The sequence below is a fragment of the Coffea arabica genome, chromosome 10e (assembly GCF_036785885.1).
Source record: "Coffea arabica cultivar ET-39 chromosome 10e, Coffea Arabica ET-39 HiFi, whole genome shotgun sequence".
NCBI classification, from domain to species: Eukaryota; Viridiplantae; Streptophyta; class Magnoliopsida; order Gentianales; family Rubiaceae; genus Coffea; species Coffea arabica.
The window spans coordinates 15644023-15667561 of NC_092328.1; positions in this window are offsets into that span (position 1 = coordinate 15644023).

Here is a 23539-nt window from a genome sequence, read left to right on the forward strand (position 1 = left end):
GGTGGATTGGCTCGGAAGTTTTGACCCATATTACCAATCGCTCCCTAATGTTCTAAAATGATTCAATTTTTTTGAGTCGAGCCAACGACTATAAACAAAAGCGCTTGTTGGGAGGCAACCCAATAATAATATTGTAGTTGTTACATTTTGGTGTGATTTAATTGACTAATTAGATATATTTCACTTGTTTGCAGGCAGTACCGGAGTTTCATCATTATTTTGGAGGTACAATTGAGGAACAAGTGTAAAAAGGGAGATTTTCTTACCAAATTATGCTTGAAGTGTTTAGAATTCCCAAGCATACATACAATATTGCATTTTCAGTATATTCAAGTGGGTTTTGGTGATAACATGTTTATACATGCTCATGGACTCATTTGATGTGCATGTAATGCCCAAAAGTGCCATTTTTATGCAAAAATGCAAAAATGATCAAAGAATCTCACCCCTCGATTTGCAATGTAGATGTGTTTGATGTGTTTTAAGAGATTGAATATTGTACTTTTGGTATATTACATGTGCGTGGGAGGTTATAATTGATAAAACATTTTTCCAAAGCGTGTTTTGGAATTGGCCGAAAAAAGGGAGAAAAAGTTTGAAAAATTGCAGTTTCTGCAATTAGTGCAGAGAAATACAGATCCGAGCTCGGATCATAAGTGCCCAGATGAATCCGACCGCGGATCCATTGATCCGAGCTCGGATCCAAAAATTTTCACAAATATCCGAGGGCTCGTCTGTACTTCTGGCGGTGAGGATCCGAACAATTTCGGATACGAGGGCTTTCAGTAACGAACCGAGCTCGGATCGGTTGGCGGATATAGTAGAACCGAAGCCTCGTTTCTGCACTTTTCAAAATTTTCTTCCCTCTTTTCACCGAACCCTAACCCTCTCTCTCTAATCTTCCATTTCATCCGTTCTTTCACCTCAAAATCATTTTCAACATCTTGTGATCATAAACCCTAAAAAATTTCATTTGAAAAACATCAATTTGGGGGATTTCAAGTGTTAAAACCGAAAGAAGGGCCGAACTGAAATCTTCAAATTTGGACCGAATTTGGACTGTTTTCTTCCTCATTTTTGTAACAATATCCTCTTCTATCATCACTCTACACATTTGAGGTAACAATTTGCAACTTCCTTTGAGATTTTATATTTCCTATTTTTGCATTTTTCTAGTTTTTGGGCATATTGTGATAAATGCATATTTGTTGGAATTTCTTGTTATAAATGTGCTACATTGTACTAGAATATGTTGTTACTACTATTTTTATGCTTAGTATGGAAAAAGTTGTGGTCATAGTGATATTTTTGGTATATTTTTTTAATTTATTAGGCTTGAGCAATTTGGTTCTTTAGGCTTGTGAATGTTGGTTTCCATTGAATATATAATCTTGTTTTGAGGAGTATAAGTCACTGTTGTACCAATTAAAAATGATATGCGATTAATAGAACCAATTCCATTGGGTAAAAGAGTGTGTTTATGATTAAGTTTAGCACATTCAATTTTTTTTTTTTTACTTGAAATCTCTTATCTCTTTGAGTTCAATTGTAATTGTTTTGGTAAATTTGGAGCTCATTTGTATGCACTTTATTAAGAATGGGTATAGTCAATTGTGGTGTGATTCGTGGATAAAGTTATGAATATATCGGCATGTTCATTCTTGAAATAATGGTTGAGGTTCAAATGATCGAACTCTTTGATGAGATTCTACCTGAAAATATGTATTTGAGTTTGAAATGAGTTAACTAGGATCTTTGGTTATTTTTTTGGTACATGTTGGCAGGGAGTTTAGCCCTTTTATAAGGGGAAACTCTGCTGAAATTTTTTTAAATTCTATGTGAGCAAGTTTATATTGTTCTAATGAACGTTCATCTTGTTTTTATATAGGAACTATGGCTCGCACAAGGAGGGCTCGTATTCGTACTCCTACACCATCTTCAAGCGAGGAACGCACTCCCTCACATGAAGAGTCGCCTAAGGAAGAATCTCCTTCGCCTGAGCCACCACCTCGGTCTTGCCGGAAGACCGCATCCACTAGCCGCGATGAGACGCTTCCAGATTATGACACCACTAGATTCACGTCACTCGAGAATCAACAGTGGTACGAAGCAGGCTTAGATAAGGAAATTATAATTGAAAAGCACCTGGCACCGGAGGTGGATGCGCACTACCACATCTCTACGGCATTCAAGAGATTTGGATGGGAAAACATCCTTCAATTGCCCAAGCACTACTACCCCAACCTGGTCCGGGAGTTCTACGCCAATGTAGAAAACAAACAGAGTCACAGTGGCAACCTCATCGTCTCCTGGGTTCGAGGAAAGAGAGTGGCTCTTAACCGGGATACAGTCGCCAAAATCGCCAAACTCAAAGACGAAGGAGTGGATGTTAAATTGACTAAGGAATTCAAGGCACGCGACCCTTGGCAGGTGGGAGAAGCGGTAGCACGTCTAAAGGGTCAATATAGGGAGCGAGAAAGTTCAAAGAAACTCACCGTATATGCCGACTCCTTCAAGCATAGGTATCACTTGATTTTCTATCTCTTCGCCTTCAATGTGGTACCCAAGAGGAGTGGAAAACAGGAGCTCCGTAATAGTGACATCTACTTTTTGGATAAGATGATGCATGGTGTGGGTGGGCAGTTGACTGGTATTCCTTTGCCCAACATCATCATCAGTTACATGAGGACCACAACTCGCATGAGGGCTGGCGAGACTTGCTTTGGATTCCCTCGACTGCTATCCCTCATTTTTGAGAAGCTCAAGGTTCCTCTTGGAAGCGAGCGAGCCATTGTCACTAGGTCCGCCGACGAGGTCAGTGCCTCGATACTCAAATCCTTGAGTATCTCTACAGATTTTGGAGCTGCTCTGGTTCGAGACACTGGAGAAGCTTCGACTTCTGCTCAGCCCCCACCTCACACTCAGCAGGAACCAAAAGCTCAAGAGACAGGGGCACAACAGACCCTTCCTCCACCCGTTTCACGACCACCACCTCCGCCGCGATCCAAGTGGCAAGATCTCCTCAATGCCATCTGCTGTATGGAGACATGAGTCGTCGAGCGCATTGACCAGACCGAGAGGATGATGACAGAGCGACTCGACAGACATGATCGCCGTCTTCGTGCGATCAAGGATCATTTTCATATCCGCCGGTCACCTACTCCGACGCCTCAGTAGGAGGAGGGGCATATTGGTACATCACAGGGTCCTCATTGAAATGAGGAGGCAGTAGACCCTCGTTCTGAGCAGCCATAAAGATCTTTAGCTGATTACATCTTTTGTTGCTATATTTTTCTTTTATTGTGTTCGGTTTAAACTTTGTAGTTTTCATATTGGATTCTCTTGTGCTACTCATGATTTTTTATACTCTTTTGTTTCATTGTGAACAAAATTTGGATGATCGTGAGGATTAATGGCTTCAAATTGAATCACCACTTATTTTGAGGAAAGTTTCAGTTTCTATTACCTTCTTCACAATGAGGACATTGTTAAATTTAAATGTGGGGGAGGGATTACTTTATCTTATGGGGATTGTGTCTTGAAATGCATGATTTGAGTTGTCTATGGCTTAAAAATGTTTGAATTTTATTTGGAAATGTTGTATTGTCGTTAATTTTCTTGAAATTGAGGTTGTTGACAGGGAGTTTTGTCCATTTTTATGGGGAAACTCTGTAAAAATTTTTTTAAAATATTTTCCAATATTTCAAGTTAATGACCAAAATGTTCAATTCTGTGAAATTGTGAGTGGATTAATGAGTGGATTAAATGAGTAGATTAATACATTAATTTTGTGAAATTGTGAAGGATATCGATATATGAAGTTCATGCACGAGCTGAAAGAAGTGTAAGGATTGTCCAGAGGATAAAGTACACAAGAAATTAGGAGCAAAAATGAAGGAAAAAGGAAAGACAGATCCGATCCCTCGTCTGTACTTCTGGAGGAGTGTATCCGAGGTCAGAAGATCCGACCCCGGATCCATCATGGGAAGTCCTCAGATCCTAAAGATTCGAGCTCGGATCTATATTCAACCCTCGGATCCGAGGGTCGGATCTGTCTCCCTCTTCAGCAAGTGGCACAGCCGTTTTCCTTTACCTTTCTCACAACTTTTCCAGCTATTTTGAGGGACAGAAATCGGTGGCACATGCTTCTGCAACAAAAGAGAAGACCAAATGAGTTGTAGACAAAAGAAAACATCATATCTTTGGTTCAGCTACTGACTACATTAGAGATAGCACTCAGGGTTTGAGGCTTTTAGGATTCAGGGTTTTAGGGTTTTAGAGATCAAGATTTAGTGTTTTAGGAGAGTAGCACTTTCGGGTTTAGGGTTGTAGGATTTTAGTTTGACAATAGTGTGCCTTGATTAGGACTTTAGATTTTTAATTAAAATAGTAATCCTATCGTGCCGCAAAAATATTTTTTAATGGATTTTAATAAACCCAACAACCTTGATTTATTGTTTTAGGGTTTACAAGGATTTGGTTTCTAAGATTTACGATTTAGTGTTTTACGGCTTTAGCACTTAGGGTTTTAGGATTTTTACATGACAATAAATTTGCCTTGATTATCGCTTTATTTTTTTAATCAAAATAGTAATCCTGCCAATAATTGTAAAAGGTAAAACACGCAAGATTTAATCGCTAGATATTTGATTTAATTTTTTTCTTTTCCTTTTCAACTACAAAACAAATAACATGCACTTCATCAAAATAACTTATATAATTTTTTTAAATAACATTGCGTTATGAAATTTCTAAAATTACAGTTGAAATTGTAACAGATATTAATGACTATTAACTATTAGATTCTTATAACTAATATTCATCGGTGTCAACAAATAAATACGATTCATTAATAACAAAGGAAAATTAGAATTTGATAAAAAAAAATTATTTGATAAAAAAGGAAAAAAAGTTAGTATTTTATTCATAAAATATAGTCAACACCTTACATGTTAACAATTTCATTCTATTTTTACATTGATATATGAAATAGAAAGAACTATGCATGTGTACTTTTTTCACCATTTAAATGTATTATAATAAAATAACGTATTTTCAACCGTACAATTACCAATTTTTTTTAATATAAAAGAAATATGATTTTTTTAGAGCACATATTTGATGACTTTAGGCACGTGCAAGTTTTAAAATAAAAAAAATTATTTCTCTGCTAATTACAGATTTTTAAATAACATTTCTCTAACATTTCTCCGAAATATAAGATTTTAGTAAAGTTTTTAAAATAAGATTTTATTACCGACAGCATTTTAGTAAAGGCAAATTCTACAAAACAAACAACATTTACAGTTAATTTTACATTTTGGTGGGAGCTCGTAAATTTCATTTTAAATTTTTTTTCTAGCAAGTTTGAATTTAATTTTCTGAAAGTCGTACTTATAAATGTGAAATCTAACAAAAAAATTAAATACAATTTTTGGAGGTCAAATTTATCAAATGCGAGCTATTTGAAAAATTTTATTTAGGAGCTCGCATTTAGCTCTTACTATTTTTTGGAAAAATTCTCTAGCTCCCAAAAAAAAAGCAAAAAAATTTAAATTATACTTAGTGTGGGAGCTCTATTGAGCTCGCATTCCGCGAATGCGAGCTCTATTGCCCTCCGAAAAAAAAATTTTTAAGGAATGCGAACGCCAATGCGAGATCTTTAAACATTTTGTTTTAATACAAAAAAATCTCTGCCTCCGAAAAAAAAATAAGCACAAAAATTTTATTGGGCTCTGCTGAGCTTGCATTTCGCGAATGCGAGCTCAGCATGCGAAGACCCCCCTACGGAATACCTCACCAAAATCACCCCTTTTGTAGAATTTTTTTAAAATTCATCACAAAATTGGAAATTTCTCGAAGGTCGTGAGAGGGAAGCCCGGGCAGTGCGGCAGTGTTACAAGTTTCTTCCCCTTCTGGATGCCGACGTCTCAGCTGGGAATTGACTAGCAGCAGTAGGAGCAAAGGCTCCATACATTTGCCTCAACAGCCTAGGAAGTTCATGGATCTTCGCCAACAGCAACTCCTTTCCAGTGCATCAAGTTTACTATGTTTTCCAAGCAGCCCCAACAGAAATCTTCACTAAGAACGCAGCCTTAATAGCAAATGAAAGTGGGGACGTTCAGCCCTCCTAGCAAGGATCAAGTCGAGCAGGTAACTCGTGGTGAGATGCAAGAGAGCCTGGGTTTTTCGATTCTTGGTGAGGTTCGCTCATCCTGCCTGGGGATTTCTACCACCATTTCGAATCTTTAAGGCAGAGAAAGGTAACTCTCCAGCCCCCTTGTTCATTCCCATAAATATACAAGAAGGAATCTGTGGAACCGAAGCTTTCATTTCTTGTTGATGTTTACTCTTTTCGTTTAGCCATCTGTTTTCTGGTTTCCTGTTGTTTCTTTTTTTTTTTTTTATGTTGTTGGATGTGCGATTACAAAGTGAAAATGATTATAAGGTCTCGCATGTTTACAAAAACTGATTGGAAATGCTCATGGGCAATGAATTGCAGAAACCCAGAAGTCTGTAGGAGTTCATGGCTGTCTTTTGGTTTCTTTGTGCGTGGTCTGGGTTGGGAAATCCTTGGCAATGCAAAGTATGGGGTGGGATCTTAACAGTAGAATGTATGTCTTGTTGCTTTGGGTTGAAAGTTTGCTGCTTTGTTGGATTTTGCTGCTTGCGTTTGGCATGATCTGTGACTTCGATAAAACAAACCCAGAAACCTATGAATGAACTTGGAACTTGCAAGCCATTCCCATTCCAGATTTTTCTTTTCCTTGTATGATATTTTGATGACAAGTTTATGGTGTTGAATGATAACTTGAAGCTTAGATCCTTGTTGCTAGCTGTTGTCGTGAGAAATTGCAAAAGTCCCTAAAACATCAGAAGTGCAGCAAGTGTCCAGTTTTGCATGCTCTTCTTTTTTGATTTCTCATGTTTAAATCCAAAAGATTTTATGTTGAATAGTGAGAAGGATATGCGGCAAATTTTGTTGTTTCAAGCGGGGTTTGATTGAAATGGTAGTTGTGTGTTTGAGAGTGTAATCTGATAGATGCAATGGTGAACTAGGAATTGCAGAAGAAAGCTTCGTAGCATGCATGGAAATATTTTCAAAATTTGCACTTTTAACCCCTGATTTTTGTCTAATGCTACTATGGCCCAGAAATTTAGAAAAATATAATCAATTTTGTCCCTTCAAAATCTGAATTGTTGTTGGCATGCTTTTTTATGCTTTTTGGATAGATTGTATGTAAATTCTAGGATGAAATTTGAAAGTTTAATAATTTTTTGATAAATTTATAGTTTGATTTGGGTTTTAGTAAAATAATTAGGAATCTTGGGTGATTTGCTTGTTTAATTGTGGCAAATAGGTTTCATTTATTTTTTTGGGAACTTTATCATTTGGTTTGGGATAGGTTTCACTTTAAATTCTTAACTTTAATTTATTTTCTTTTTATACCCTTGATATTTATAATAATAATAAATTGATCCCTCGAACTTCCTTAATTCTTTCCAATGGGTCCTTGTTTGTTTCAAATTGATGAATATGGGTTGTTTAGTTTATTTGAATGCTTTGAGTGATTCAATTTCAAGTTTATCTCCATTTCTTGTGATTATTTGTTAATTAAAGTGATGCCTTGACCTTTTCTTTGTTTTTGAAGGGTAAATAAGTAATTTCACTTCATTAGGGCACCGATTTAAGGGAGGTACACTCTATCCCTTATTTTGATTTTTACTTGACCCTATGTGCCCCTATGTGACTTTATGTGCTTAATTGCATGCCTTTTGAATGTTTTCATTTCATTTATTTATTTAGTCGCTTTATTTGTTTTAATTTTGTATATTTATTTTTGTTCAATTTTAATTATTTGGAAGGCATTTAAATGCCAAGTTGTAATTGTTAGGTTATTATGTTGTTTTATTTTATTTTTCCCCTTAGATTGTAGTAGGCCCCCCTAATGGAATAGTTAGGTTCCTATTGTGTGCCTTGCATGCTTGGTTGCTATGTGTTACCGCTTTCTTAGGGTTTTGCAAATAGATATCATGATTATGTGTTATATGTTTATGTGATATTATGTGTTTACATGCTTTTATTAAGTTTTACATGATTAATTTACTTATAACTAATGTGTGACGTGTTATCACACTAGTCCAACGCTAGTTGTGATTCATTTCCCAATTCCACACTAATCCAACGCTAGTTGTGGCCCTTTTTCTAATTTCTCACTAGTCCAATGCTAGTGGGAACTTGTAGACATGGGTTAGTCCAACGCTAGACCCTTAAGAGCCCTTCCAGCGTTAGATCATGATTGTGTGATAAAATCACTTCATCCCATGCATATTTTATTTTCTAAGGTCTTTTATCATTTTTTGCATGTTCCCTTATACATATAACCCTTATCCCATACTCCCCCTTATATATGTGTATTGTTTCCCCTCATATTCCCCTTATGCACACATCCCTTATCCCACATTCCCCCTTTATATATATATTCCCAATCCCATTTACCCTCTTATATCCATATCCCCTATTTTTATATTTTCTTTATATAATCTTATGCATGAGACATGACATTAGATTTGCATTTGATATAGGGAAAATTAGAGATAGGTTAGTACATTTGCTTAATTAGATTAGGAAACACCCCTTGAGTATGGGATATGGACGAGTTTGGATTTTTAACCTTAGCACGCTCGTATTCTCTCTATTAAAGGGAAAATCTAGTCACGAATCATAGTCCCCCGCACCCGTTATGATGCATTCCTTTAGGACATATATATTTGTATATTATTATTATTTTCTTTTCTTTTCTTAGAATCTCATATTTTTGCATATTCGTGACCTCTTCAAAGAGTCCCTATTGGGCATTACAATTAATGTAATTTGCACCAATTAAATTTTGAAAAAATATTCCGACCCTCCAATACCCTCCTAGGTCTAGAGTTTGCATTCATGTAGTACGTCCAAATGTGATAAATTCTTAGGTTAAATTAAGAAAACTTTTAACTAAATCACGCAACTAGCCTTGGCTAGGTTGAAAGGGTGCCTTAGATTCTATCCTTACCTTCCCTTTTTTCAAATGTGACTCCTGAATCTTTTTCTCGGATTTTCGAAGATTTGGAGTCGTTTAAAAAGGATTTTTCTACTTTTTCTTTAAAAATTCATTTTTAGATGACTTGGTACACCTTAACTCAATACCAAGTGGCGACTCCTGTTTTTATTTAAAACCCTTTTTAAACTTTATTTTGGGTCAAAACCGTCGCATTTTCAAAGTCCCATTTGGACTCATTTTTCTTTACTTATTTTCTTTTTGAATTAAAAATTCATTTTTCAGTTAAAATAAATCAAAATTCATTTTCTAAACTCGTTATTTTTCATTTTAAAAATAGGGCGCGACAGTTGGCGACTCCACTGGGGATTTAGAGAGTTCGAGGAAATTTGATTTAATCAATCTTTTTCTTCTTTTAACCTTTTTATATATCACATTTGGAGGTTTAGGATTGCATTTTTCCTTTTTTAGAATTTTATTGCATCTAACACACAATCGTCTCGATATCCGTGTATGTGGTAGAGATGTGTGTATTTTTTTATGTTTGTATATCGCGCTTGCATTTTGGGGAGGGGTAGCCACCCTAGAACCTTCACCCGTATTTGATGGTAAAAATCCCTCCCTTCAATAGGGACACTTCATACGTGCATACGCTTTATTTTATAACCCCGCATTCTTTTTTACTTTTAGTGGTTGTCATACCACTCTTCCCTTATTAGAATTAGATTGATCCACTTGGACATGTGGCCGTGGCACCACTTGGACATGTGGCCGTGGCACGACGTGCGTGTAGCAATGTTCGAGGGATCACTCGAACCACCGACTCTTAGGCTTTAGGATTGATGACCCTCTGCCTTTGATCTGAAGGTTTGGGAGTCTGAAGCCTTGTCATGCTTAGGTGCATTAGTAAGCCCCAACCTCATGCATCCATGTTAGAAATTATCTAGGGTAGAGTCAACCTTACCCGAATAGGAACAGTAGGCACGAAAGGAGGGATTCCACCCCTCTTTCCTTAAATTTCTTTTCGCTTTTTTGTATCATCTAATTGCCCAACATGTTATGTGTTATCTGTTGAACTAACATTTCCTTGTTTTCTCATTTTTTTTTTGCATTCACAAACATTAGAAAATAAGAGATCTGGCATGATCTTTTTTCTAGAAATCACCCTTTTAAATAGGCTATTGCACGTGTAAAATTTCGATGTATTGTATTTGTAGGTTTATAGGTGCACATCATTTTAGGCTCACCCTGGCATACAAAAGGTTCCTTAAGTCATGTTTTCATTTCAAATTGCATATTTAATTGCTTTAATAAATTGGCATCATGCATAAACCTTAGAGGGAATGCCATTTAGGGATCCCGTGCTAGGAATAAGCTACCTTGTGTCTCGGATATGTAATCCACTGAGACTTGCACGTCTATATTTCTTGTACCATCCAAATGGGTAGTGCACGAGGTAAGGTAGGATCCGATTTTTTTCATGATAATAGAACAACTTTTGCACATTAGAATATGAGCATCTAACAATCATTTTTTGGCAATTTATCAGAATTAGTAAAAATCCCTTGCGTAAAGGACATTAATTTGAAAAAAATTCACAAATAATTCTTCATCGTTGAGACGATAAATATGTTGAGGCCAAATCTTAATTTTAGAAGGCTCATAGACTAATGCATCACAATGATCTTTTTAAATTACCCATGGGTAGACAATTCAATCGATTTTCAAATAAACCATCAAATTCATCCAATCCATTTTGTCAATTCATTCATTTTTAGAACAATCTAGTCATTTTTGAATAAATCATTGACTTCATTTCATCTATTTGATCAATCCGTTCAACAATCCATTCATTCAGTTTTAGGATAATCTAGTCAATTTTGAATAAATCATCAATTTTATTCAATTTATTTGACCAGTTTACCCATTTTTAGGACGATCCAGTCAATTTTTTTAATAAATCATCAATTTCATCCTATCCATTTGACAACTTAGGGTTTCAATGTCAAATTTGAAACTGAAAAGGCCAGTTGTTTTTTAAAAATCACCCATTGTGTTCATTCCATTTGGATAGATTAGGGTTTCAATCCATGTTGAGAAATTGCAATCTCTCCAATAGAAAATTGAAAGCAAATTGATTTGTACGAATTTCTGTGCCAACCAAAATCATTCATTCATTTAGAGGTCTCCTGCTGTTCAATTGGTCAAATTTTTCAAAATTATTTTTTCACGCGAATATTAATAAGTTGATCGGATTCATCAGGTATAGTATAGTGCCTACCCTAGAGGATTGCATCATGTTAGGCCTACCCTTGATACAGAAAGAGTTCCCCAATAGGACATGCATCCGAATTATCTCAATATATACTAACTCATGTCTTTTTCTTTTTCTTTCTTTTCTTTTTGTCAGCAGTTAATCAAAAGAGGAATTTAAATAGGGTTTTTCCTAAATTTTCAGGAAATTGTAAACATAGTTTCAAAAAGAAACCCCATCATTACACGATTACATAACCGAATTTCGAGAAATCGTGTAAACATGAGCGCACATCGGGAATCATCTGATAGATCCGTCACGGTACCTCCAACAGACGCTGCAAATTTGGGAATTCAATTGAGCGAAGTGTTGAACAAAATCAATGACTTAAGCACGGAGGTGACCGCACAAAGGCACATGATTGACCAACTGTTTGCTAGCAGTATTAGTGTTCAGTATAATCCCTTACCTACTAATCAACCTACCTACTCATGCCCTTACCCATACCCACGCCTTGCTTAACATACTACTATCAATCACCCTCGACCTCAGCCAAACTATGCAAACCCACCTATACTACCCATCCCAACTTTTCAACTAATGTTCAAACTCGACTTCACCCTCCTTATAATCCAAGACCTACTCAACTAAACAACCGAGCCCATCCTCCAACCAAAGAAATACAAAAACCTGGCCGATCTCAAACTTTCACCAACCTGGGCCAACCTCGATTAATTGTACGAACAACTCAAAGCTGCCGGAAAAATTGGTGTTATGCCTCCCAAAATCTATTTTAAAGGGTTTTCCTGTGATTATGACCCCCAATCCACTTGTGCCTACCATTCTAGAGCGCCCGGTCACTTGACTAGTAACTGTTGGGTACTAAAACATAAAATTCAAGATATGATCGAAGCAGGAGATGTAGTGTTAAGGAAAAGGGAAGAACAAGGACCGGGCTCAAGTACGAATCTTTTTCCTGAACACAAGGATACCATCACGAGATTTACCCTAAGGAAGAAATTTGAGAATCCTGGAAGGGGCGGAATTAGTGAGATTCCTTCCTCTTGAAGGGAAGTTTCAATAAATTTGGGGGAATTGTTCTGGTTAAATCCAATGAAAAATCGTTCATACGTGTGTCTTTTGTTTAACTGTATTTTTGTAAATAGTTTTCAATCAAGTGGCTTTTAGAGACACGTTTTGTTTAGCAAGTAACATGCTATTAAGTTTGGTCTTTATCTTGAAATTCAATAAAATGTACAGTTTTATATATATACTGTGATGGTCAAGAATAAAATCCTCTGACCCTTTGGATATCACTGTTCCGAAATTTAATGGCGGCAATCTCGATATCTCACGAGTGTGAATTTGAATTTCAAAATGAAAAGAGTAGCGAAGAGACATCCGAAAATGCTTCAAAGAGGCTCGAATGGTATAAAGAGAAACTCAAGCCTAATTGGGGTCAAAATTAAGGAAATAAAGCAATGATTACTTGATGAGAAGCAGATAAATGCAGTCCGTCATGGTCAATATTATCAAAAGAGAAGGATTGGCCCGTGCTTACCATAAAAGGGTCAAATTATGACTATTCAGACGAGGAAACAAAGCATTAAGGTGGCTTTTGTCAGTACAAAATGAAGCCAAAAGAAGAGTTTGCCGCAAATTGGCAAGATTCTCTTATTATCAAAAAAGTATTGCCTGGTAGAACACCTGTTCTAGCAGAAATAGATGGACAAGTTTTCCCTCAACCGATCAATTCGGATATGTGTAAGAAATTCTTCATATGATAAATGAAAGTTTCCTTTAAGGGTTAATGCGAGGAATGGAATGAAAGTCAGGTTTTCTTCCTTTTCAACTGAACATTTTCATCCCTAGTTATCCCTTTTTGAATTTTCAGAATAAATTATTTCATTTGGCAACCCCTGAGAATCGCAAACCCCACACTGGGGCAAGTTTGAGTTGAAAAGAAAAGTTTCAAGAGGTGAAAAATAATAGAAGAACGAAAGAAAATAAACAAAAGAAAACCTCAGTTAAAAATAGACTGGGACAAATTTTGAAAATTTCAAAAGATGAATGAACAAAAAGGAGAAAAGAGAAAATGAAACAGAGAGAACCTCAGTTAAAAATAAACTGGAGCAAATTGTGAACATTCCAAAAAATGAATGGAATGACGAAAAAAATGAAAGAAAATGAAAAAGAACCTCAGTTGAGAATAAATTGGGGCAATTTTAGTAGGGTTAATATGAAGATGCGAGCTCAGATGATCTAACCACTTTTGAAATCCGCATTCAAGCCCTAACCTTTCTTAGCACCTCACTTGACCACATTACAAAAACTGAAAGCTCTGGCTTCCGTTCTTTGCATCACCTCTTTTAAGGAAATTTTCTAAAGTCACATGGTAAATGATGGCAATACACCTTCACCCATTTTGCAAGGGAAAGATTGTCGCACTGATGCCATCATTTCTTAAAACACATTTTTTGAGTTGATAAAGGCTATTAGCAAGATTTGTTCATCAGGTAAAAACCCGGAAGGGTACCTTTGGAAAAAAAAAAGAAAGAGAAAAAAAAAAGGAAAAGAAAGAAAAGAAAAAGAAAGATGAAAAATGAAAGATAAGATTGGGGTAGCCTTAGTGAAAACCCGAAAGAGCGCTAAGGTAGGGTTTTATGATGAAAGGTGAGCTTGGAATGGAAGGCTGGTGACTCAGTGCGTTGGAATTTCTATTCACCTTGTGGTTCAGTTGACAACATTGAACTCCGGATGGACGATATCCAAAGGGTCAAAGTGTGGCAATTGGTTCGAGATCAAAGTGTTTTGGTTTATCCAACATAAATTGTTGAGTTTATAGGTTTATTTCTCTTAAATTAATGATTGTTTTCATGTTACTGAGATTTTCATCATTATCGTGTAAATAAAATATTCTTTCATCTATTTCATAGCCTCCTTTATTTTTTTGGATTTATCAAATGGCAATCCCTGTAATTTATTGAAGTTACCTAGATACCAAATGTTATAATTGATGGGCATTGGAAGTTAAGAAGATTTTGGTGTAGTTCACAAAGCAAAGTTGAGCTTTGCTACATCGAGAACTTATCGAATGGCAATTCCTATGAATGACCTGGATACCAAAATTGCCTGGATACCAAGTGTTTTGTCAAGTTGAGGAAATATGATACTGTTCGCAGACTATATCAGAGAAGAACGTTCAAATACTCATGTTTACATATTTCTTGAACAAAAGGAGTGATCGGATGGTGGTGGCATTATCCGTTATTATGATTATTTCCATTTTTTACAGGTTTGAATACCAAAAAAAGCAAAACTGGGGCAAATTTTTATAATTATGGAATATCACCCAAGAATTGAAGAATTCAGACCGAGGAAGAGGTGAATCAAAATAGGGTTGGAGCAACAATACCATAATACAAATTGAATGATCGGTTGCACAATAATTGATCAGAACTGGGGCAAATTATCTTTGAAAAGATTCTCTTGAAAAAAAAAAGAAAAGAAGAAAAAAAAGAAAAGAAGAAGAAGAAAAAAAAAATCAAATCAAAATCAATCAAATCAAATCAAAAAATCGAATTCAATTTCCTGTTGGTGAAGTCTCAGCGTCCGCCACGCACCCTTCTTTCCCCCTTTCTTGACAAATCACTTGGCAGGTTTGGGAGTATCCCACTGACCGTTTATCGTGTTGGATTTGGTTGTTGAGGTTGGAATCCCGGTAGGTTTGGGAGTATCCCACTAACTGTTTTATCGAATTGGAATCTCAGTTGGAGTTAAAATTTTGGCAGGCATGGGAGTATCCCACTGACTGTTTATCGTGTTTGATTTGGTTGTTGAAATTGAAATCTCGATAGGTTTAGGAGTATCCCACTAATCATTTTATCGAATTGGAATCTCAGTTGGAGTTAAAATTTTGGCAGGCTTGGGTATGTTCCACTGACTATTCTATGATGTTGAATTGGAATCTCGGTAGGCTTGGGAGTATCCCACTGACCGTTGTTTATGGAGTTGAATTTGGAATCTCGGTAGGTTTGGGAGTATCCCACTAACCGTTTTATCGAGTTGGAATCTCAGGTTGGAGTTGGAATTTTGGCAGGCTTTGGTATGTCCCACTGATCGTTCTATGATGTTGGAGTTGGAATGTCGACAGACTTGGATATGTCCCACTGACCGTTCTATGATGTTGAATTGGAATCTCGGTAGGTTTGGGAGTATCCCACTAACCGTTTTATCGAAATTGGAATCTCAGTTGGAGTTAAAATTTCGGTAGGTTTGGGAATATCCCACTGATCGTTTATCGTGTTGGATTTGGCTGTTGAAGGTGGAATCTCGACAGATTTGGGAGTATCCCACTGACCGTTGTTTATGAAGTTGGATTTGGGATATCGGTAGGTTTAGGAGTATCCCACTGACCGTTTTATTGAGTTGGATTTGAAATTCCGATAGGTTTGGGAGTATCCCACTGACTGCTTTATGAAATTGGAGTTGGAATATTGACAGACTTGGGTGTGTCCCACTGACCGTTTCATCATATTGAACTTGGAATTTTGGCAGACTTGGGTGTGTCCCACTGACCGTTTTATCATATTGGACTTGAAATTTTGGCAGGTTTGGGTGTATCCCACTGACCATTCTATTATATTCTATTTGAAATATCGACAGGATCAGATTTTATCCCGCTGACCGTTTATATCACGTTGGGATTGGATTTTATCCCACCAACTCACTTTTTTATGTTTTCATGTTCCAGTTCAAGGTAGAATAACTACAGGTAGGTATTTGGTGTCTACGTCTTTGTCTCGAGTCTCTTCGAAATTCAGACAAAGAGGGGCAACTTATAGACACCAAAATTTTAGCCTTTCCTTTTTATTTCATTTACTTGATATCATTTTAATTTTTGTTTATTAAAATTATTTTATTATTATTAATTAATTCATTTGAAGGAAAAAGAGAGAGAGAGGGAGAGAGAGAGAGAAATCATCAATCAAATACAAAATTTTTAGCATTTTTATTTCATTTTAGTTGATTTAGTTGATTTTGTTTTTATTTCCATTTCTGTTAAGAAAATCATTTTATTATTGTTAATTAATTCATCGAAAAAAAAAAAGAACGAATCCAGTGCGTGTGCAAATACGCGCACTATTCATCATCTTCTTCGTACATGGCATTGACGAGGCCAGCTATCATTTTCTAGCTGCATTTTGTCCCATTTTATTGGATCCTTTTGCATTTTTCTTTTATCCCTCCAAATCCAGTACAGGCTACCTCACCCCAACCAAGAATATTCCAGAACAAGAACCATCAAACGGCTCTCAAATGTGATAAAAAATGCAGCTTCATCCCATCGTTGCTCCAAGGGTTTAGGGAGTTGAGTTCCCTATAAAAGGGTCATCAACGCAGCCAAGGAGAGAATCTGGTGACGGCTAGGGTTGAGAGGATGGACGAGAGAGAAAATAGAGTGTCGGCTGGAGAGAAAAACTGAGAAAGGCAAGCAAGAGGGTAGCTATGGGAAAGAATCGAGGGGATAGGAAGGGAAACCAGGCAAAAGAAAAGCTAAGGGGTTGAAGAGGATGGAGGTAGAGAGCAGATGGGTGGCGGCTAGGGATTGGAAAGAAGAGAGCTTTCGTGGGTAAAAGGGAGGCTGAACCAAAAGGGAGAGCTTCGGCAAGAAAAACCAGAAAAAGAGAAGAACGCAAGAGAGAGTAAGGAAGAGAGGGACCGAGAGTGAGAACTGAGGGAGCTTTCGAGTGGGCTAAGCAAGAAAAAACTGAGAAGAAAAATCGAGTAGAGGGATTGAGAGAGGTTGCGGGTTGAGCTAGTGAGGAAACTGGGGAAGAAAAAAGAAGGTTTAGGGCTACGGGTCAAGAGGAATAAGAAAGAGAAAGGCCACGTTTGAGGAGGAAGTGAGAAAGAAACCGAGGGAAAAGAAAGGAATAAAAAGGGAGAAGCCGAGAGAGGAGCTTCGGCTGTGAAAAAGGGAGAAGAGCTTTGGAGAAGGTCGTGAGAGGGAAGCCCGGGCAGTGCGGCAGTGTTACCTGTTTCTTCCCCATCTGGATGCCGACGTCTCAGCTGGGACCTGACCAGCAGCAGCAGGAGCAAAGGCTCCATACATTTGCCTCAACAGCCTAGGAAGTTCATGGATCTTGGCCAACAGCAACTCCTTTCCAGTGCATCAAGTTTACTATGTTTTCCAGGCAGCCCCAGCAGAAATCTTCTCTAAGAACGCAGCCTTAACAGCAAATGAAAGTAGGGACGTTCAACCCACCTAGCAAGGATCAAGTCGAGCATGTAACTCGTGGTGAGATGCAAGAGAGCCTGGGTTTTTCAATTCTTGGTAAGGTTCGCTCATCCTGCCTGGGGATTTCCACCACCATTTCGAATCTTTAAGGCAGAGAAAGGTAACTCTCCAGCCCCCTTGTTCATTCCCATACATATACGAGAAGGAATCTGTGGAACCGAAGCTTTCATTTCTTGTTGATGTTTACTCTTTTCGTTTAGCCATCTGTTTTCTGGTTTCCTGTTGTTTCGTTTTTTTTTTTTTATGTTGTTGGATGTGCGATTACAAAGTGAAAATGATTATAAGGTCTCGCATGTTTACAAAAACTGATTGGAAATGCTCCTGGGCAATGAATTGCAGAAACCCAGAAGTCTGTAAGAGTTCATGACTGTCTTTTGGTTTCTTTGTGCGTGGTCTGGGTTGGGAAATCCTTGGCAATGCAAAGTATGGGGTGGGATCTTAACGGTAGAATGTATGTCTTGTTGCTTTGGGTTGAAAGTTTGCTGCTTTGTTGGATTTCGCTGCTTGCGTTTGGCATGATCTGTGACTTCGATAAAACAAACCCAGAAACCTATGAATGAACTTGGAACTTGCAAGCCATTCCCATTCCAGATTTTCCTTCTCCTTGTATGATATTTTGATGACAAGTTTATGGTGTTGAATGATAACTTGAAGCTTAGATCCTTGTAGCTAGCTGTTTCATGAGAAATTGCAAAAGTCCCTAAAACATCAGAAGTTTTGCATGCTCTTCTCTTTTGATTTCTCTTGTGTTTAAATCCGAAAGATTTTATGTTGAAAAGTGAGAGGAATATGCGGCAAATCTTGTTGTTTCCAGCGGGGTTTGATTGAAATGGTAATTGTGTGTTTGAGAGTGTAATCTGATAGCTGCAATGGTGAACTAGGAATTGCAGAAGGAAGCTTTGTAGCATGCATGGAAATATTTTCAAAATTTGCACTTTAATCCCTGATTTTTGTCTAATGCTACTATGGCCCAGAAAATTAGAAAAATATAATCAATTTTGTCCCTTCGTGACAGCCCCACCTCTCCCTAGGGCGAACCCTAGGGTATCAGCGGACTGCCTGCCCAACTCTCGCCGGGGCTCAGTCGATCAAAGTACTAATAACTCAAATGAAGCGGATGAAATATCTTCCATACAAGGGAGTGTAACCCTAATTTAAAACATAATCACTTCACCAACAATCTAAAAGCTTAGTATACATATAGCCAAATGTCAACTTACCACTCCGCACATAAACCTACATAACATGAGTCGAACTTATAGGTTTAAGTTTACAGGAGTCAAAAGTAAGGTCTACTTAAGCAAAAGGTTACAATCTCAAATATAAGTCCAAAATAATGTAAAGCTAAGAAAGCTCTTGATCAAATTCATCCCCGATCTGTTAAGGAAAACAAAGGGAGTGGGGTGAGCTAACGCCCAGTAAGGTTCCAAGTAAACACATAGCAAAATAAGGTCACAAAATAATCAAATAAACACCGTACAGTAAGATAGTAGTTTAATCACGGTTCAATTCAAGGATACGGGTGGCTTTCAAAAGCCAATAACCACTGGAGCTTGATCATAACTGGATCCGTTGACTCTCCGTCAACATTTGTATTCATAGAATGTAAGTCCGTAGAACACCGATTTCACCAATCTCTGTCCACCAATCAACCCCCTACCGGGCCCGCACACCACAAACAGTAGTTTGGTAATAGTCGAGTATACCGATTTCCAGTGTTCAGTAAACAGTCCCCAAGGTTTATCGGCCTTCTCGACTAATCCTTTGCTGGCTCAATACGACCGATTTACCTATGAGGTTGGGTACCCAAACAGTAGCAGTAGTTGATGGGATATCACCCAAGCAACTCAAACACAGTCATATATAGAGATATCACATCTCATAATAACAGTATATAGAGCCTCAGTGGAAACAAGGGAGGTCGAGTGCGATAAAGTACACTCTCGCCTCCATTTTTATCAAAATAGTGTTTGGCTCAAACAGTCGCAAATCTAGTATTTCAAGTATTCAGATATTTCACATAACAGGTAGCAGGTAGTGAAACACTCACCTTTCAAGCAAAGCAGTAGTCAAACTTCAAGTGTCTTGGTTACGACCACCTTCGTTTCCCAATCCTAGGGCAATGAGTGAAATCGTTAACGTTCGGGGTTCATTTTCCACTCAAATGTAGGCTTATTAAGAGACCAAGTAAGTGGTCAAAACCATACAATTCATCATGTCAATTTAGCCCAAAATATAGTAAAAGTTCATGAGAAAACAAGTTTAACAAGTGCAAGAAAGTTGGCCAAAAGAAAAGTTTCATTCAAGTTAAAAATGTTCTTCGCGGGTAAAACAGTCGAGCCCGCGTAGTCTTGGGAAAACGGACATATCTCACTGTAGGAAGGTCGGAATTAGGTGCCGTCAGTGGCGTTGGAAACTATACTCGAAGGGATTTCCAACGGTACTAATTAGAAACTCTAGTTCATCTCCTAGCCATACCAGTAGCTCGGACAATTTGGCTGATTTTCCAACCCTGGATCAGCCCTAACCTCAAGCAAAACTACATTAGTTCTTGGTGCTATCTTCATTTGTTTTGGTCCAAAATCACCCAAATCAGTCCTCAATTGTTAATATACAGGGGGTCACATTATCTAGGACCATTGGAGTTCAAAATATAACACATCAACATGAATAAGAATGACCATAGCAGCCGAACCATCAAGAAAACCAAACCAGTCCACTATGGCCCAAACCACCACTTTACTTGCTCAAATTCAATCCAACTCACACATGAGCTTAACCTATGTCTATCCATGTTTATAAGGCTTGATTAGGGTACAATAAAATCACAAAAATCAAGGAGAAACCCTTCCTTCAAGAACCGGTCAGCCATGGCAAAGAAAACAGTCCACACTTTCTCATATTCACTCAACCTTCACCCTCTCATGGTTTCCCTTAAAACAACATATCAAGTGGTAGATCTAACTCAAAAGAGGTTTAAAACATGTTAATACCTTATAAACAAACATGAACAAAGGTTAAACATTTCATCAAACACATGGTAGGCATACTAACAAGCTTAACTACTACTTGTTTAATTCAAGAGATTAACCCCAAATCTCAACCAAAACAACTTGTATTTTGCCATTAAAACTTAAAGTAGATGATATAACATCATAAAACTCCTATTTAAAGATCATTTACCTCACTTACAAGTTGCTTAAGTCACCAAACAATCCACCAAGATGGAAGCTTCAAGCTTGGAACAACCACTAGGATTGAAGGGAAGTTTTTCAACTAACTCAAGATCTTTCTCTTTTGATTTTTGTTCTTGATTTACTAGGGTTAGAAAGCAACAAAAAATGGAGTTTCTCTCTTCCTCTCTAAGCTTCAAGAGGGCTGGTCATAAGGAGAAAAAAAATGGCTAAGGCTAGTTTAAATTATCTTCTAATATTTGGTCAAACAAAATACTTGGTTAGGGTTTTGCCACTTGGCCCCATTCTTGTCCAATCCTCCCTTAATCTTTGACTAATGATATTTTAACCTTTCCAAATGTACCAATACTTATTTAACACCTCTAATCCTTCATGTAAAGTCCCTACCACTAATAAAAGAACACTTGATAAAATACAAGTGGTGAAATATTTGAAACCAACTCAAGAAATTATTTCGATTCAAATAAAAGGAAATGAAATGTAACGCATGGGAAATGTTATAACACATAGGGAATGTGAGAACCCAGAAAAAAAAATTTAAAAAATATTATTTTATTCCTGTGCACCCGATTTCTTTTTTTTTTTTTTATTATATTACTTTTATCAACATTTTATCAGTAAATATAGTTTTTAAATCATTTTTCTAGTATAAGGTAGTTCGTGAGAAATTAGGAATATATTTTGGACGTGGGACCCGCTAGTGCATTAAGTGAGAGAAATTCGGCCAATTAGGTTAAAGTTTTGCGTAAAGGGATTTTATTACTAGGTATTAGAAGATAATTGGAGGTTACCTAGATGGATTAACCATGAGGGGACAATAAATGACTTCTAGCAACAACAAGGTGCCAAGTGTCCAATTGTGGTTGGATTAGACTTGCCTAACTTTTGGCCTAACTTTCCCTAACTTTACTAAAAGGCTAATGTTGACCAAATCATCTTCATTTCAGCCTTGCCTTGGCCGAACCTCTCTAGCAAACAAAGGAGAAAAACTTCAACCTTTCATCTTCAAATCCTTGCTCAATCTTGAAAACTAGCCGATTATTTCTTGAATTAGTCCATAAAATCATCTTGCTAAGGGTCTTTGACGAACTTGGTGGTGTTGTTTTGGAAGGAAATCTCCTAAGCTACAACCTTTCTTGAACAACTAAGGTATCTTGCTTGGAACTCATCTTTTGGTTTTAATTTTGGCCAATTGGTACCTTATAGTAGCTATATACGTGATTTTTCGGAAGATTTGGTGGATTGGAGTGAAGCTAGCTAATTTTCTGATTTTTGTGGGAAATTTCTGTTTTCCTATGATTGAGATGATTGAGCTGGAATTGATGGTTCTAAATGGCATTATATAGCTCTCTTGTACGTTAATTGTGGTTCGGAAAATTTCAGATTTAGGGTTACTAATTGGGGGTTTTCTATGGTTGATAGTTGAGCTTCTCATTGGCTATAATTGAGGGGTATTATGACCCCAATGAAGTATATTGAATGGCTTATGAATTGTTTGGGTGTTTGTGGTTGTATTGGATAGCTTTTAATGGTTGTCTTGTAGGTTGGAAAAGCTGAAATTTTAAGGGAAATGCTGTCCAAGTGTCTAGGGTATTGGATTCTTATGAGTTGGGTTGAGATTTGATAGAAATGAATAATCTTAGGGTTTATTTCTACTTTTAACCCTAAATGTTATGTATTTATCATTTCCAAGCTATATTTGGGTCTTGCCTTAATAGTTCCTAGAAAAAGGTATTTGACTTGTGTTTGAGTTTTCATTGTACTTTCTTGATTGTTATAGGGCGTGCCGGTGATCCGAGACTCATGTCGGGCGAAAACTTGTGAAATTTCTTTGTTGAACTTGGTGAGTGTACTACTCACATGTTTGTTATTCCGTGGCTTTCTTGTACTTGAATTCTGTGATTTGGACTAGTTGAGATGATTGTTTGAGCTAGGTGAGGTGAGGGTGTACTTTACCACTCTCGTACTCTCTGGCCTTCTTGACTGGTTATTATATTAGGCTTACTTGACTGTACTTGTATCACTTGAATACTCTTGACTGTACTTGATTTGGTGTCGATTGGATACCAATCTTTACTGTTCACTCTGAGCTCTACCTCATTGGAAGTCAATGGACTCGAGCCAGTAAGGACTTGGTCGGGGACATTTGACAAGCCATAGGGACTGTATTTGGGAATCTTTGGGTATGAGACCCTTGATTCCGGTATACTCGAGTAATACCAATTCTGTACTGTTTGGTGTTCGGGCCCGATAAGGGGAAAGTGAGGTGGACGTATAATTGGAGTAAAGAGGAGTCTACGGTCATGATTACCTGGTATACATTGACGGAGAGTCAATGAGATGAGATCAAGCATGGCAAAAGAGGAAAAGGGCTCTTGAGAGCCATCCGTATCCTTTTATTCCCTACACTTGGGGGTTATTGCTTTTACTTCCTTGACGTGCGTATTTGGACTGAATATTCTTGTGTTTATGTGATCCTGGTATATTTTCGTGATGGTACCTCATTGGGCGAAAGCTCACTCCGTGAATTTTGTTTTCCTTACAGGGATTTACCTTTTGGACTTTTGATTTTGAAGAATGAGTTGAGTAGAGCTAGTTGAGAGATTTTGTATAGCTCCTCAATAGTTGGAAACTTAATTGTACTGGGATTTAAATGCTTCCTTTTGGCTTGTAACCACACGAATGTGGTTTGTAACAGTGTGTGTGTACTCATGTTCAATGTATTATATTTGGCTTGTATATATTCCTT